We start from the raw sequence: 15,256 nt of genomic DNA, 5'->3' as shown, positions 1-15,256 counted from the left end.
CAGGACGAAAGGGAAGGGGGCGGCGCAGAAAATAAACTATCAACAGAATAAATAAATGATGTATATAACATGTTAAAAGAAAATGGAGGCTATGGGGAGACAAAGCATTGCCAGGGTGACAGGCATCAGGGGCCCTGGGGACGAGGGGAAGAAGAGGGCAGGTGGTGGCATTAAACAGGATGGGCGGGCATGGCACTGTGAGAACATGCTCTAAGAATGGGCCCTGAAGCCTGTCTGCCCCCAGGATGACGTCCACCGGCTGCTCAGAGGGCCCAGATGTAAGACAGGCCCTACTTGGGAGACAGGCTGCTCTGACCAACGGCTCTGGCCCAGGATGCCCCCACGGCCTTGCCGAGCGTCCTCAGAGCGGCGCTGTAGTTTCAGATGCCCTCGCCCAGCCGGCCTGCCTGCCCTCTCTCCTCCACCAGGCTTGGAGCCACGCTGTGGCCTGCCACGTCCCCCAGCCTCTGCCTGCTCCGACCTCATTTTCTCACATTGTCGTTGTAGTAAATCTCTACCTGGCTAACTCCATCTTGGCGTCTGCTTCTTGGGGGACCCGATAAACACAGAAGGTTGGGCCCCACTGAGGTGAGAGGGGAGATTTGAGCCGGGCTTGGAGTAGGGAGGGGTATTAGCCAAGTTAGTGGTGCCACATCCTCCCAGCCTTGAACCTTGGAGCTGTGTCATGTACGTATATTTGTGTATATATTGTTGACCTCCTTGACTTGCTTGGATGGTAGAAACCATGCTTTTTGGCTCTGCATTTCTGTATGTAACAGAATAGGCCCTCAGACAATAAGGAGTGAATGAAGAAACAAATGCACAGCTGATTTATGAGAGAGATGGATAAACGGATGGGTAGATAAATGGATGGTTGGACGGACAGACAAACAGATGGATAGACGGATGGACGGATGGGTGAATGGAATAGTTTACAGATAAATGGATGATTGGATGGATGTTTGGATGAGCAGATGCATAGGTGGATGGATGACTGGACCAGTGTATGCCTCGGCGGGCGGGTGAATGGGTAGATGGGCGGCTGAACAGGTGTATGATTGAAAGCGGGTATCTATTTATGAACAGACGGATGGATGGGTGGGTAGATGTTTGGAAGGATGAATGACAGATGAATGGTCAAGCTCTGACCTTTCCTGAACAGCAGATCAGGTGAAGGGCAGTGACAAGTGCTGGCAGTCCTGGGAGGGGTCTTGATGTAGTTATGTGACTGACCAAAGTCATCAGAGGATGTTAGCAGCAGAGCTGGAAAGAGAACCTAATATTCTTGAATTCTAGCATCATCCCTTGGCCATGCTTTCAACCCTAGGACCTCCTGCCGGAATCACCGGATGCCTCCCTGCCGCTGTTTCTAGGACCAGCCCGCCCGTTTTTGTTCGGCCCAAGAACCACCTCCTCTGTGAAGCCTTAACTGATCACCGCTCCTCGTATGGCCCCCCGCAGTAGCATTTAGGTCTGTAGCACTTCTCTGAACTTCCACTTAGCATGTACGATGTTGTCACCTTCATTCTATCTACCTGCACATATGTTTTATTTCCTCAACTAAACAGGGGCTATGTTGTCTGTCCCTTAGCATCTCCCCAGGAACCGATCGCATACCCTGTTGCCTGCCGCCCAACAAATCTTTGTGACTGAGCTGCAGAACCATGAAATTGGGTCATCGACAATTAATTACAACACTTTAAAAATATATATATTTCTCATTAGTCATTCTTGCTGTCTCGGTTTTCGGCAAAAATTTAGAACATAAAAGCCAATGTAACACATGCTCCCAAATGATTCACAGATTCGGAACAGCAACAAAGACTGGGCACTGACCACATGCAAAAAAAAAAAATGACGAAAAAGATTAATTGCCTTTGGAAATAAAAGACAGTCACCGAGAGCACGGTGATGGTACGCGCGAGCGAGAAAGCAGTTGCAGAAATACCAAGTTAGTGGTCGCAGAGAGCTGGGTCGAAACTCGCACTGGGACTTCAAGGGCCCGAGTCACGTGGTTAGTAACTGGGATGACAGGAAGGCCTGATAATCGTTCTGTTCTTGCTAGCTCTGCACATTTTGGCATCAAAATGTCCCCACCAAAGGTTTGCCCCTGGGAAGGTTGGCCAAGGGCCAGGTGACTCTCACCTGGAGATCTGCTCAGCTTACGGGGCTTCTCAAAGGCTGGGGAGGGCCCCCAAACCTGTGGAGAAAGGGGATGCTTGGTGGATTAACATCTGACCCAGAGAGAAAGCAAGAGAGAGCAAAGGAGAGCGAGTGAGAGAGAACATGCTCCAAAATCTCTCCCGATTGCCCCCGGATCTCCCAGCCAGGTGCCCACCCCGCCCCCAAGCCTCCCTCCCTTGGGGACTGGCAGCCAACTCTCCAAAGAGCAACAGCACAGGAGATGGCAGCAGGTCCACAGATGGGAGCGGGAAAGCCTGCCCATAGCAGGCTGAGGATGGGAGGAAATTTGTTTTGGATGTGGGGCCCAGCGGGGCTGGGGATGGTGGAGGAGGAGGACTGTGAAGCAAGATAAGAAGATGCTGTGATTTAACTAGAAAGGGAGGGTCGGGGAGTGTTAGATCTCGCTCATCGCAGCTGCAGAAGCCACCTTCCCTTCTGCCGGCACTATGTGCATATGCTCTGCAGGCCGGCTCAGCACAGAAACAGCATGCCTCGGTCTCAACTGGTCCGTAACTACCTCATCCAATGTGGCGGCCACCAGCCACATGTGGCTAGTGAGCACTTGAAATGTGGCTTGTCCGAACTGAATACCGTCAGCGTGTTAGATACATACCAGATTTCAAAGAGCTCATATGAAAAAAGAGAGAATGTATAATATCTCATAATCTTTGTATTGATTACATATGGAAACAATACTATTTGCTCGGGCACCAGAGACCCAAGCATGATATTTTCATTGGTCGGTGCTGATCGATAACCTTATTCACCGCCTCCACCTCCAATTTCCAATAATTCTGTTCAGTAAATGCTGGAGGTGCGGGATATCACTGAGGACGTAAAGATGTTCTCAGAACACTGCTGCATATTAGGATCGCCAGCTGAGCTCTTAAAACGCCCCCTCTGCTGTACCTACCCTATGTCAGAACCTCGGAGTGGGCCCGAGGCATCAGTGTTCTTCTAAAGCCCCCAGGGGGTTCTAATATGCACTCGGACTGAGAACCACGCCAGCAGAGAGGGTGCCACAGAAATCCCAAGGCAAGAGGAGACCCCAGGGCGGGAGGACAGAGTTTCTGGGTCAATTGCAGCTCCAGGAGCAGAGGCTCGTGGAGGGCTGACTGTTGGAAAGGCAGGTAGCGTCGGATGCTATGGGTCCTTGAAAACCAGGATTCAGGATTGGGGAGCCCTGGAGAGGCTCCGAGTGAGGGAGTCGTGTGATCGAAATATGAGTTAGAAGTGGCTGATCTGATGACAGATTTGTGGGGACAAGGAGAGGGGCAGGCGGGGTGGAAGGTACGCAGACGGCATCTGCTCGCTGCGGCTGCTAAGGCTCCGCCCGGCCTGGCTCTCCCACGATGGCCGGCCGCCCCCAGAGGGTGGCCCTGCCCACGGCAAACATCTATTGAATGAACCAAATTGTCGAGGTTTCTGAGACACTGCTCTTAGTCTGCTCCCACCTGGCCGCCAGAGGAGCAGGCGGGGCAAGGGCGTTAACCTCAGTTTGCCCGAAGTTCTGTGTCTTTTTCCACCATGAAGAAGCGCTTGAAGGCACTGCCGTTTCCCAGTCTGTGCTGGTCAGCTCGAGGTCCACCATGGCTCTGAAGAGCAGGACTTACAATAGCCCCTCGCCCTCCAAGCTGTGGCCCCCGCTCGCCGTGCTCGGCCCTGCTGCAGAGCCTTCATTTCCATTTTCCGAGGCTCCCCTGCTCTCCCCACAGGCGACAGACCTGGGCCTGCTCACCCTCTCCCCAGCTTTGGGAGTCCTTGCTGACTGACATGGAACACCTCCTCATCCTGCCATAAAAGAGCCCGTTCCAGTCTCCTGTGCAGAACGTTTGCAGCCGTGAAGGCATGAAGCAGCTAAGAGGCCTCCTGGCTTCAGATTGCTCAGTTAGAAATGCATCTTCCAAGAAAAAGGCATCGGTGGGTCTCTAAATGTTGCTGTCCCTCCGCCTTGGGGTGAGTAAGGCCCACCAGAAACAGACCGGGGGCCACTGGGCTGCTTCAGCTTCCAGCCACCTGGTGGCTCTGAGCTGGCCCGAACAAGGAAATGCCAAGTACCCGGGTCAGTACGACCTTTAATGAAAGCTGGCTCCTGTGACCCTTGGGCTGGGTTCAAAGAAATATCTATTAATTGTGACTCTTTTGCTAAAACAACCACACCCCTCTGCAGCAGGCTGTCTGCCAAAGAAGCATTTATCATGTCTTGAATTCCCCTGGGAACACCTGGTTTTCTTTCAGAAGGAAGCTGAGCCTTTCCCACCGAAGCCGGCCTCCCTGCCAAGCTGACTGTGATCTGCCTGCTGGGTCCCCGGTGCCTGAGCAGAAACCAGCTCCGGGACGCTAATGGGAAGAGCAGCCTTGCTGAGCATGCTACCACTGCCTGCCTCTCCTGTCTCGGCTGGCTGGGCTTCTGGCTTTCTCAGGCCCAGAGGAGGAACTGAACTGTACCCCATTAAGCCATGGATAAGAGTTAAGGAGTCACTAGGGGGAACCGGACTGGCCAGCTAACACAGAGACAGGTGACCTGCGACCCTACGTGCTCCCAGTGCCAGACACCTAGCAGTAGATGGTGCCAGCCAGCTTGTCCCAGGTGTAAGATGCACCTGACAGGCGATCAATCAGATGCACAGGTTTGTATCACCCTTGTCCCAGGGAAAGAATTCAAAGGCAGACAGAATACGCTTTCGGGAATTTTCCGTGAAGAGAATTACATATAGAGCGGATGCTTCTCAATTTATAGATGGAGAAACAGCTTGAAGAGTTTTATGTGGTAACTGCATTTACACGCTACAAAGAGCCCCCTGGCCATCCCAATCAACACATTCCTGCAAGGAGACTTACATGATGCCGAATGGGTCCTTCAGTTCAGCTGATCTCTGTGGAGCATCAGTTATGCTCACCACTGCAGGGTACGGTGTCTGAAAGACAGCCGTTGCTCCATAAATATTTTCGAAGGAACGAGAGAGAAGACAGAGTCGTTATTCTCGAGGGACCCACAGACCAGGGACGAAGGGGCATGTAAGCAAACCATGGCAACAAAGCACGGAAAATGATGGAGGGGGTGATGGCAGCAGCCTCCAGGAGAAGACAGGATAGGCTGCCCAGGGGAGGTGACAGGAGGTGGGTGTTGACGGTACTATGGTTAAACTTGCAGATCCCTCCCAAGTTTTAGCCATTCTACTTAACATCTTGCGTCCTTTTTCTCAAACGCCTCCCACACTGTAAAAGCCCCAGGCCTCGGGGATCGGTCCCACAAAAACCTGTCCAGGGCAGGTAGGGCTGCCTCACCGAGCCCTTAGAGACATGGGCTCTTTCAGTTCTTCTAATATGGAAGATTACGGCTGTCCCCATATGTGACTTTGATCATTAAAGTCGCCGTATCATGATTCTGCCCCCATTCAAACAGATTCCCCGAAAGGCCCGCCCAAGCTTATGTCTACACCGTACTGGTCAGAACGGGGACACGTGGCTGCCCCTAGCTGCAAGGGAGCCCGGGACTGTAGTTTATTAGCTGGGCTTGTGCCTCCCTGGACAAAACCAGAGAACGAGCTTTGTCTGCCACAGCTCCTCACACCCGTGGTGTCGGATTGGTCCCCTGCCCGTTTCCCATTTAGATCTGCTCATTCCCTGAGCAATGTGGGAGCTGTCCTAGAGGGAGAGGTGGCTGGTGGCTGGGCACTGAAACGTGGACCACTCGGGGACATCCAGAGACAGAGGGAAGGACATCCAAGTGGGAACAGCCTGAGCAAAGGCATGGAGGTGGGCAGGGGTGGGTCAGGGCGGGCACCCGCCAAGGGGTCAGTATGGTTCCGGCACAGGGCAGTGAGACAGAAGGCGGGACAAATCGGGAGGCCTCGGCCCTCCGCTAACCCTTCTCCGGTAACAGAAACGGCGAGCCGGGGGTGTCCAGAGCCAGCCTGATCTGGCCTCTAACGCCACGGTTTGCTTGAAAACTACCTTTCGTTACATGACTAAGCCTGACAACTCATTCGCCCTCCTAGTTCTTCACTGTTTGCAGTGAGAGGACACACCCTGGCTTCATTCACTACGGAATTCCTCCTGAAGGTGCATTTGGGAGAGAGAGAGGGACTATCCTATGGGAACGGTCTCTCTGTCCTGCCGGGCTCTCTCTACACGCGCACGCGCGCGCGCACACACACACACACGCACACACGTACACACACACGTACACACACGCATGGACACACATACACACACGCATACACACACACGCATAGACACACATATACACGCACACGTACACACACATACACACATGCATGGACACACACATACACACACACTGACACACACGCACGTGCATACACACACACGGACACACACGTGCACACACACACGTACACACATTACACACACATGGACACACATGCGTACACACACATGGGCACACATATACACACATGTACACATACATACACACATGCATGGACACACATATACGCACGCGTACACACATGTGCGCATGGACACACACACATACACACATGCGTGGACACACACGTGCACGTACACACATACACACATGCATGGACATACATATACAAAAGTGTGCACACGCGCACAAGGACACACACATGCACACACACATACACACATGCGCACACATACATGTGCCGCTTGTGGTGACTTTGAGAGCAGAGGGTGCAGAGGGTGCCTTTACCAGCTGAAATGCGGTGGCCTGCAGACTGACCGCCCCTCCTGCCAGCTTTCTCGGAGCTGAGAATCTGCAGTCATTTAGTACACAAGGGCGGTGAGTTAAGATAGACACAGAACACAGCCCGCAGGGCAGGAATGGACGCCTGACGCCAACTCCCCGCCCCAGCTCAGGCCACCCCAGCTCAGGGCGAGCCAGAGCGAGATGAGCGCTCAGCCTGGCAGTGTCGGGAGAGAGCGAGATGAAAGCTCTGGCGATCTCTTCCCTGTGGCTGATGCCAGCCTGAGGTGGGCAGGCGAGGTAAGGCACACGTCTGAAAGGGAGAGAAGGGATCCCAGCAGCAGACAGATCTGGGCCCGAGACACGCACCTACAGTCTCTTGCCCTGGGCTCCTAGGTTGTCCCAGGGGGCCAGGAGCCTGTGGCAGAAACAGCCCCTCAGTCCAGGGACGTGCCCCATGCCGGGCTGAGTGAAACCTTGAGTCACCATGGGACTTGGGCGGAGTCAGAAAGTCTCCGGGACGTGGCCCAAGGCGGAGGCTGGTGCAGGGGCCCCCTCTCTCTCTCCGCCCCGAGAGCTGCTGGCTCCCCTCCCCAAGCAGGCTGCAGGAGAAGGTAGGAATTCACAAGCTGCTCTGGAAGGGCACCAGGAAACCCGAAGGTTGAAAACAGGCCCGGCTTTATGGGGATCTCTTAACTTTTATAGGACAGCCGAGCTCCCAGCCTGCTCCTGCAAAAACAGGTCTTAGGGAGTGGCGGGATCTGAGCCCTGAGCCATCGGGCTTCTCACCATCGCTAATTCGATAGTTTGGCAGTCACAGAGCTACGTGAAACTGCCCCTTTGAATGACATCACTGGCGAGGGGGACTGTGATTGTAGAGAAATTGGGATGTTCTTCCTGGCTGAGTTCTTCAAAATGCTCAGACGCGAAGGTCAAGGCTACTCTTAGACTCACCAGCCCGAGAAGCTCTTACTAGCCACGTGGAAGGCTGTACAGCATGGAAGTTACGGCCTGGGTTCAAACCCCAACCGCTGCTGTGTGACCGCGGACTCCTTAGTGACCTGTCTGCGTCTCGGTTTCCTCATCTGTAGAACAGGAGCAACAATGGACTGACCTCACAGGATGCTGTGTGGATCAAAGGAAATAATGCATTCAATGTGCTTCGCATACTGCCTGCCACATGGCGGAGCCTCAAAAACAATCGGCAGCTGTTTTTGTTAGTATTATGTGAGGGCATTTAAGAGATGCCCAGGCCAATGGAAATAATTTTCCTCCATGGAACGCAAGCTGCCACTTTTCCAGTCCTGCCAGAGGTCACTCCTCCCTGCTCCTCTGAGTACGGTCTGCTAACCCAGAGGGCTTCGGCCAACCTCCTCGAGCCCTCGTTAACACGGGCCCTGAGCAGCGAGTCTGCAGCATTAGGAACTGTGAATGGCCAGTCCGAGTTCCCTCAGCCTGGAGATCCAAAAAGCCGAGAGCGAAGACTCGCCAGCGAATGCACAGAAAACTATGTCCCAAAAATGGTACATAAATAGCTGCTCGTGGACAACAGCGGAAAGGAACGGCACACTTTCGATCCTGCTCGACATCATCCTTCACCTTCCAGACGGGCAGGACTCAGCCAGCGACACCTGCATGTCTGCTATCAGAAGGCGGGTCAGGGCCGTTACTGGTCCAGTGCTGCTGGACAGAGGGGGAGCCTGCGTTTCACGGCCTCCCTTCCACCTGGGTAACCCCAAAATAAGGAGCAGCAGACGCAAGCATCAAAGCCCGAGGCTCATCCCTGACGCTGCTGGCCGACTTCTTCGGGCCTCGGCCTCCGCACCCGTGAAACAGATATAGAAACACTTTCCCGTGCGAGTTAAACAGCGTGATTAAAAAAAAAAAATTAAAATTAAAAAATAGACAACGAGCAATGCCTGGCACCTGATAGAGGCTGAGCGGATGCTTTGCACTTACTAAGTGATTAACCCAGCGGTTAAGAGCGGCGACCTTGGAGCCAGACGGCGCAGGTTCGAACCCCCTCGTGGCTGAATCAGCTTTCGCCGCTCTGTGCCTCGGTTTCCCCGTCTGTAAAATGGGTTTGCGGTGAGGATAAGCTGCGCGCTGGTGCGCACTCGGCACCTGGTGTCACCCGACGCGGCGTTGCTGCCGCTGCTGAGCAGCATCGGACAGGGTCGCGGCACGGGGACTGCCGGGTCGCCGGGGACACCGCCTGGCGCCTGCTCGCCCGAAGGCGCAGCGCGGCCCTTCCCTCCTCTCCCCGCTTCCTAAGTGAAGCTGCGCTGCTTGGATAAAGGCCCGGCTTCTCCTCTCCTTCAGATTCCTGGGGTCACGAGGCCTGTATTAACCCCGAGTGTCCCCTGGTCCTAGGGGGACATGGCCAGCTCTCCAGTGGCCTGTGTCCACCAGGACGCGGGGGCGTGTTGGAGCAAGGCCTGCGGTGACCAGCTAAGGGCAGTCCCAGATGCAGGCCCTGATGTGTCGGGCGAATCCTGCGGTCCCTGCACTCAGGGTGCTTACTGCCCAAGACGGGGGAACCTCCGGGGGTGGGGGGGAGGAGCCTAACCTTCACCCTCGGACGCACAGCTCAGACTGGAGGCCCAAACCAGAAGTGTGGGAAGCTGCTGGGCCATCTCTGCTGTGGGATCACAAACCACCGAACAGGCCAGAGATAGGGGTGGAGGAAACTCATGATCGATGGATCAAAGAGCCCAGGAAAGACAAAGACAGGGAAACGGGCTGCAAGCGGAGAAGAGAGTGGGCCGCTGGGGTGGGGGACACCCGGGCTGCAGTCCCTTTGGCTAGAGAGTTACCCTGGCCCCTCAGAAGAAAGGGGGATGCAGTCACAGGGACTTGAGACGTCCGGTTGGTTTTCCAAGACAACAGCAAGCACTGAACTCTGAGGACGAGTCCGAGGGGCGTGGGAGAGCGGGAACGCCCCAGGATGTGAACGCGGCACCCCCTAATCCCCAGCCGCTCTGGAATTCCAGGCACACCTCCTTGACCTCTGGGGTGGGGAAGGGCTAACCCAGAAGTGACTGCGACAAATCGCCTCTGTGACAAATCACCTCTGAACGCCGAGGCACCCTAGTCCAGCGCCATCCACACGGGACTTCTGCTCTGCGGGTCCAGTGGTGTCATAACGAGCCGTCCTGTTTCGTGGCGCCTTGAAGGGGCCCAACTCCAAAGGCCAGGCCGTGGGCAGAGACACGGATGAGGAGCCAGAGCCTCGAGTGGTGAAAGGCTGTAAGGTTAGGGCAGCACATGACCCCCTGAGGCCTGGCCACACGAAGAGAAGATATTCCACGGAGGTGACAGCCCTCTGTGTTTAGAGCTCGAAGAAAGACGGCAACTTTCACCCGAGAACTTCATTCTCACATTTCCTCCGGGCCGTTGTCACTCTGGGTCTCCAATGCCTCGCCACACCCCCGCCCTCCGCAGGAGGGTCCGACCTCAGTGTACCCCGCGCCTCTCTGCTCTGGTCTCGTTCCGGTTCACGCCGGCCTACGGGGTCCCCGCCTCTGAGCCTTTGCCTCTGCGGTTCCCTCCACCCGGGGTGCACCCTCCCCGCCACAGACACCCACTTCCTCCAGTCAAACTCCTTCCTTGGTGTTGAGAGAACTGAATGAGACAGCTCATGGGAAGCGCCCAGCGGCGGGAGAACCTGCAGGGGCCGGGGGGGCAGGCTTAGTGCTGGGGTGCTGCTGGGCGCCTCAGGGCTGAATGCGCCTGAGGTTGATGGGTAAGTGCAGCAGGCTCCCAAAGAAGCAGCTTAAAATGTCCTAGCTCCAGAGCAGAAAAGAGAACCCCAGTCGAGGGGAAAGGGGGCCAGCGCCAAGAGGGGGCTCAGCCTCTGAAAGAGACAGGCACAGCCTCGAAACGGACGAGCGGTCCCCCCATAGAAGTCAGCCGCCCGAGAGTGAGCACGGAGACACGCAGCAAGGAGCGACAGTTCCCTGGCTTCGTAAACAATGGCACTTTGAAAAGCTTTTCACTTCGAAATAATTATAGATCCACAGGAAGTTGCAAAACTAGCGCAGAGCGGGCCTTCACCCAGTGCCCCCACCATAACATCTCGCGTCACTGACGTTCAACATCAAAACCAGGAAGCTGACGCGGGGACAATCCACAGGCCCGACTCAGATCCGAACAATGGCACTTCAGTCACCTCTGGAAATGGCTCTCGGGGACGGCGTTGCCAGGAACCTCAGCGCTGCTCTTAGAAATGACTCGACGCTCACGTTTATGGTATCGACGAGGTGGTTGTTCAGAAACATCTCTCCTCCCTTCTGCCATCTATTCCCAGGAGAGGCCCCTGAGGTAGGTGGACCCCTCTCTCTTACCCTGGGTCACACCCGAAGCCACAGAGAGCAGGCCGACAGGGGGATGGGGAGTTCGCCACAGAGCCAGGCAGCGGGGCTGTACTTGCCTGTGCTCCCGTGGACTGTCCCAGGCCGTGCATGACATATGAACGGGGGGAACGGGCTGCTGACCCTCATGAAGACTGGGCTCCCTGCCCCGCGAGGACGCATCCTTGCAGTCTGCGCATCGCCTGCAGAGTGGCTTGTGCAGGTCACACAGCCCACCTCACGGGATTATTGGGAGGACTCCATAAAGCAATATTTGTAAAGAGCTTGGAACAGCCCGGCACATAATAAATCTACATGCTTGTTTAAAAAATTAATAACGAAAATCAAAGTAAACGAGATACCTGCCTATGACTTTTCAGGAGCGCTAAGCTAGTGCTAAGGTTTTCCCAGACAGTCTGGGGTGCTTGAGGCTTTGGGGCAGCCCAGAAGTCTTTGACAGAGCATTTAATTTATAGGGGGGATGCTTTCCGCGACTAAAATTGATTTGAGATGCAAATAAACTGGAGCCGATTGAAGATTATTAACCACATGCTCTGCATAGTGGTTGTATTTGAGAACCATCAACCCATCACCCGCCTGGGCCCTGCCCTCCTCTCTGGTGGGATTAGCAAGACCAAACCATGCCAGGTCTATAGAGTCGCCATAGGCAATGTCTGCAAGGCTGGGGATGAGTCTGCATGTTTATTCAATACCTCCTTGTTTCCAGTTAGAAACCCCATGGGGCCTGAGAAGGACACAGGCAGAATGTTACTGGGGACAATAAAATGGGCATCCAGAACGCTGATCCCTGGATGGGAGGGCACACCTGCTGACTAGGCTGAGCGTCTGCTGGGCTACTCCCCGCCTGGGGCCCTTCAAAGAAATCCAGAAAAGCTAAAAATCCCCCCCCCCCCCGACTTCCACCCACCCCACAGCAGCTGGGGCAGGAAAACAGGAGACTAAACAGCTTATGTGCTCAACGGAGCTCGTGCTAGACCCAATTCAAGGGGGACCTAAGACTCCCAGATTCCGCAGCAGAATCTGGCAAATCCACAGTTCTCTGTTTTACTTTAGTAGTTGAAAAGGAAAGCTGAGTTTTTTGGGTTTTTTGTTTGTTTGTTTGTTTTTCATTGTGATAAAATATACGTAACATAAAGTTTACCCTTTTAAACAATTTTAAATATACAATTCAGTGGCATTAATTACATCCATGATGCTGTGCAAACATCACCATTATTACCTAATTTTTTTCATCGCCTCAAACAGAAACTCTGTACCCATCAAGCAGTAACTCCCTGTTCCACCCTCCCACCAGCCCCTGGTCATCTCCAGTCTACTTTCTGTGTCTACGAATGGACCTACTCTAGATATTTCATATAGGTGAAGCCAAGGTGCAGCCATACAATATTTGTCCTTGTGTGTCTGGTTTATTTCAATGAGCGTAATATTTCCAAAATTCACCCACTTCCTTTTAAGGCTGAATAATATTCCGCCCTATGGATGGACCACACTGTGTCATCCATTCATCTATCGGTGGACAGTAGGTTGTTTCCACCTTCGGCTACTGTGCATAATGCTGCGGATAGGAACACAGACGGGCAAGGATCTGCCTGCGTCCCAGTTTTCATTTCCTCTGGGTAGGTGGGTACCTGGGAGTGGGATTGCTGGTTACATGGTAAGGAAACCTACAATTTCTCTCCAAAGCTTTACTCTCTTGGCTGAGGCCCGTCCTACCCGCCTGGACAGGAGCTCTGTGGGCCACGTGGCGCGTGGAGCTCAAGCACGTGAATTACCTTTGCCGTTGTTACAGTGAATGGCACATGTGACTGCAGGACGACTGAGAAAAGTAACAAAGTGAGGCGGGAAGTGAAGACGTACACCGAGGAGGAAGCCTCAAGCACAGAGGACCTCACCGGGCACTCGCGGGGGAGCGTCACGGGGGCACAGAGGAGGGTCCTCTGCCATGGACGCGTATTTTCTTTAGAAGCTACTAATAAGTGTTTTAAAATGATGATTATCTGACCAGCACCATCTGACACCTTTTTATTCCCCATGACTTTAGGACAGCCTTTTTCACCAAATTCACTCACTTGTGCACCCCTCCATGAGACAGGTGGGGGGCCAATTTCTGTCTGTCACTGAGCAGAGACACTGGCACTTCCTGGAAAAGGTGGTTCCTCCAGATACTTGGGAATGATGACATCACCTTCGCTTATACGGTGAAGATTAAATTAGTCGATTAATTAGAAGGGCCTAGGACAGTGCCTGCATGGACGTGCTCCATGAATATCCTTATTCCGAGAATGGAAATTATTCGAGGGATGCAAAGAAAAGGCTAGACCCTGTTTTCAGGGAGCTCCGAGTCTGGGAAAGATGGTGACAAGGAGAAAATCCAGAGATGTCCTAAATTAAATGACAGCGGGCCAGAGAACGGAGGCAAGAGACAGAAAGGGTAAATCTGTTAACGACCGCAGTGCAAAACCAACAAAAGACTGTTCACACCCGTGAGTGAATGCTGGAATTATTAAATTAACGTCCAGGCGGCTATTTCTGAGATTCTCTAAAAAGAGAGCATCGCCAGGCGCTGTCCGACCCCAGGAGCCTCTGCTTCCTGTTTAGTTCGCCCCAGAGTTTCAGACTGCTGTGGGCTCGGCTGCGTCTCCCCCAGGACGAGCTGCACTTCGCTGTCTCCCCTCCCCTCTGTCTGCAGCTAATGTGAATCCTGTCAGAAGGCTGCCATCTTTCTCCCCCTACCTGATGTAGAAAAACGCTTGCAAAACTCCAGGAGGACAGACACATCTGTCTCTCCTACCTAGACCTGCCGTTGGCGATCTGGACTCCATGATCTAAGACCAGTCTTCTTTCTTTCCCAGCAACGGCCTAATAAACCCTTTCATTTAAAAAGATGTTCAACTCTACGGCCATGCCACCCTGAACAAGCCCGAACCCCTCTGATCTCGGAAGCTAAGCAGGGTCGGGCCTGGTTAGTACTTGGATGGGAGACCACCTAGGAAGACCAGGTGCTGTAGGTGTAAAAAATAAAAAAATAAGGGATTGTAAGCTGACAAGGTCCTTGCAATCTGTGAGGTCAACCAAGGGTTGCCTTACCTAAAAAAATAATAATAATAAATAAATAAATATTCCAAAACATAATAAACAAACAAACAAACAAATAAATAAATAAAGACATTCAGCCCTGGAAGTTAAAATTTTTGTTTAACAATGATTTCTGGCCAAGCGTCGAGGAAGATTTTGGGAATTATAGGAGATGCAGCGTTGAGGTGGGATTTCAGGGCGTTGTAGACAGAGATAAAAGCCAGCGCAGAGAGTTGACTAAGAAGTCCTAGGGCTGGGGTTTGAGAAGAGTGTGTCAGCCCCGTGCCACTGCCCTGGCGCTCACAGGCATGCACGTCAGAGACCGGGGAGCTGGTCCGGAATGCAGGTTCCCTAGCTCTGTCCCCAGAGAGCCTGGCTTAGCAGACGCGCAGCGGGGCTGGGAAGCTGCCATTCCAACCAGCCCTTCGGGGGACCCTGGTGCAGGCGGTTCTCAGGGCTGCTGGACAGACTGCAGGGGAGCAGGGCAGGAGGAATCAAAGTCTGATGAGTCGAGACCTCAGAAGGTCTTGAACCGGAGCGAAGGCGGGGGTAGGAATAGAGGTTCAAGCGAAAGAAAATAACTTCGACCCCCAAACACAGGACAATTCTTCAGCCATTAAATTCCGATGCATGCGGCGACATGGATAAATCCTGGGAACACTGTGCTGAGGGTGGGGAGCCAGATGTGAAGGCTACATATTGTCTGATTCCAGTGATATGAAATATCCAGAATCGGGAAATTCGTAGAGACAGAAAGCCGGTTAGCGGTTGCCAGGAGTTGGGAGAGAGGCTGTGGGGTGACTGCTGATGGGTACGAGCTTCTTTGAGGGGTGATTAATGTGTTCTGGAACTAAATCATGGGAATGGCTGCACGACCTTGTGAATGTACTAAATGCCACTGAATTGTACAGTTTAAATGGTTAAGATGAGAAATTTTATAATACACTAT

General features: G+C 53.4%; 1 non-coding gene across 1 annotated transcript; it reads left to right on the top strand.

Annotated features, from left to right (window-relative positions):
• The first annotated feature begins 14,124 nt into the window (after positions 1-14,124).
• On the top strand, positions 14,125-14,243 carry LOC112481164. Its single transcript, XR_003046817.1, has one exon. It is a non-coding gene; the product is annotated as a 5S ribosomal RNA (ribosomal RNA).
• Positions 14,244-15,256: the final 1,013 nt, after the last annotated feature.

This window comes from Pteropus alecto, unplaced genomic scaffold, assembly GCF_000325575.1.
Source record: "Pteropus alecto unplaced genomic scaffold, ASM32557v1 scaffold205, whole genome shotgun sequence".
In the NCBI taxonomy this organism is placed as follows: domain Eukaryota; kingdom Metazoa; phylum Chordata; class Mammalia; order Chiroptera; family Pteropodidae; genus Pteropus; species Pteropus alecto.
The sequence above is the reverse complement of the archived record's forward strand: the minus strand, read 5'-3'. Positions and strand labels throughout refer to the sequence as shown.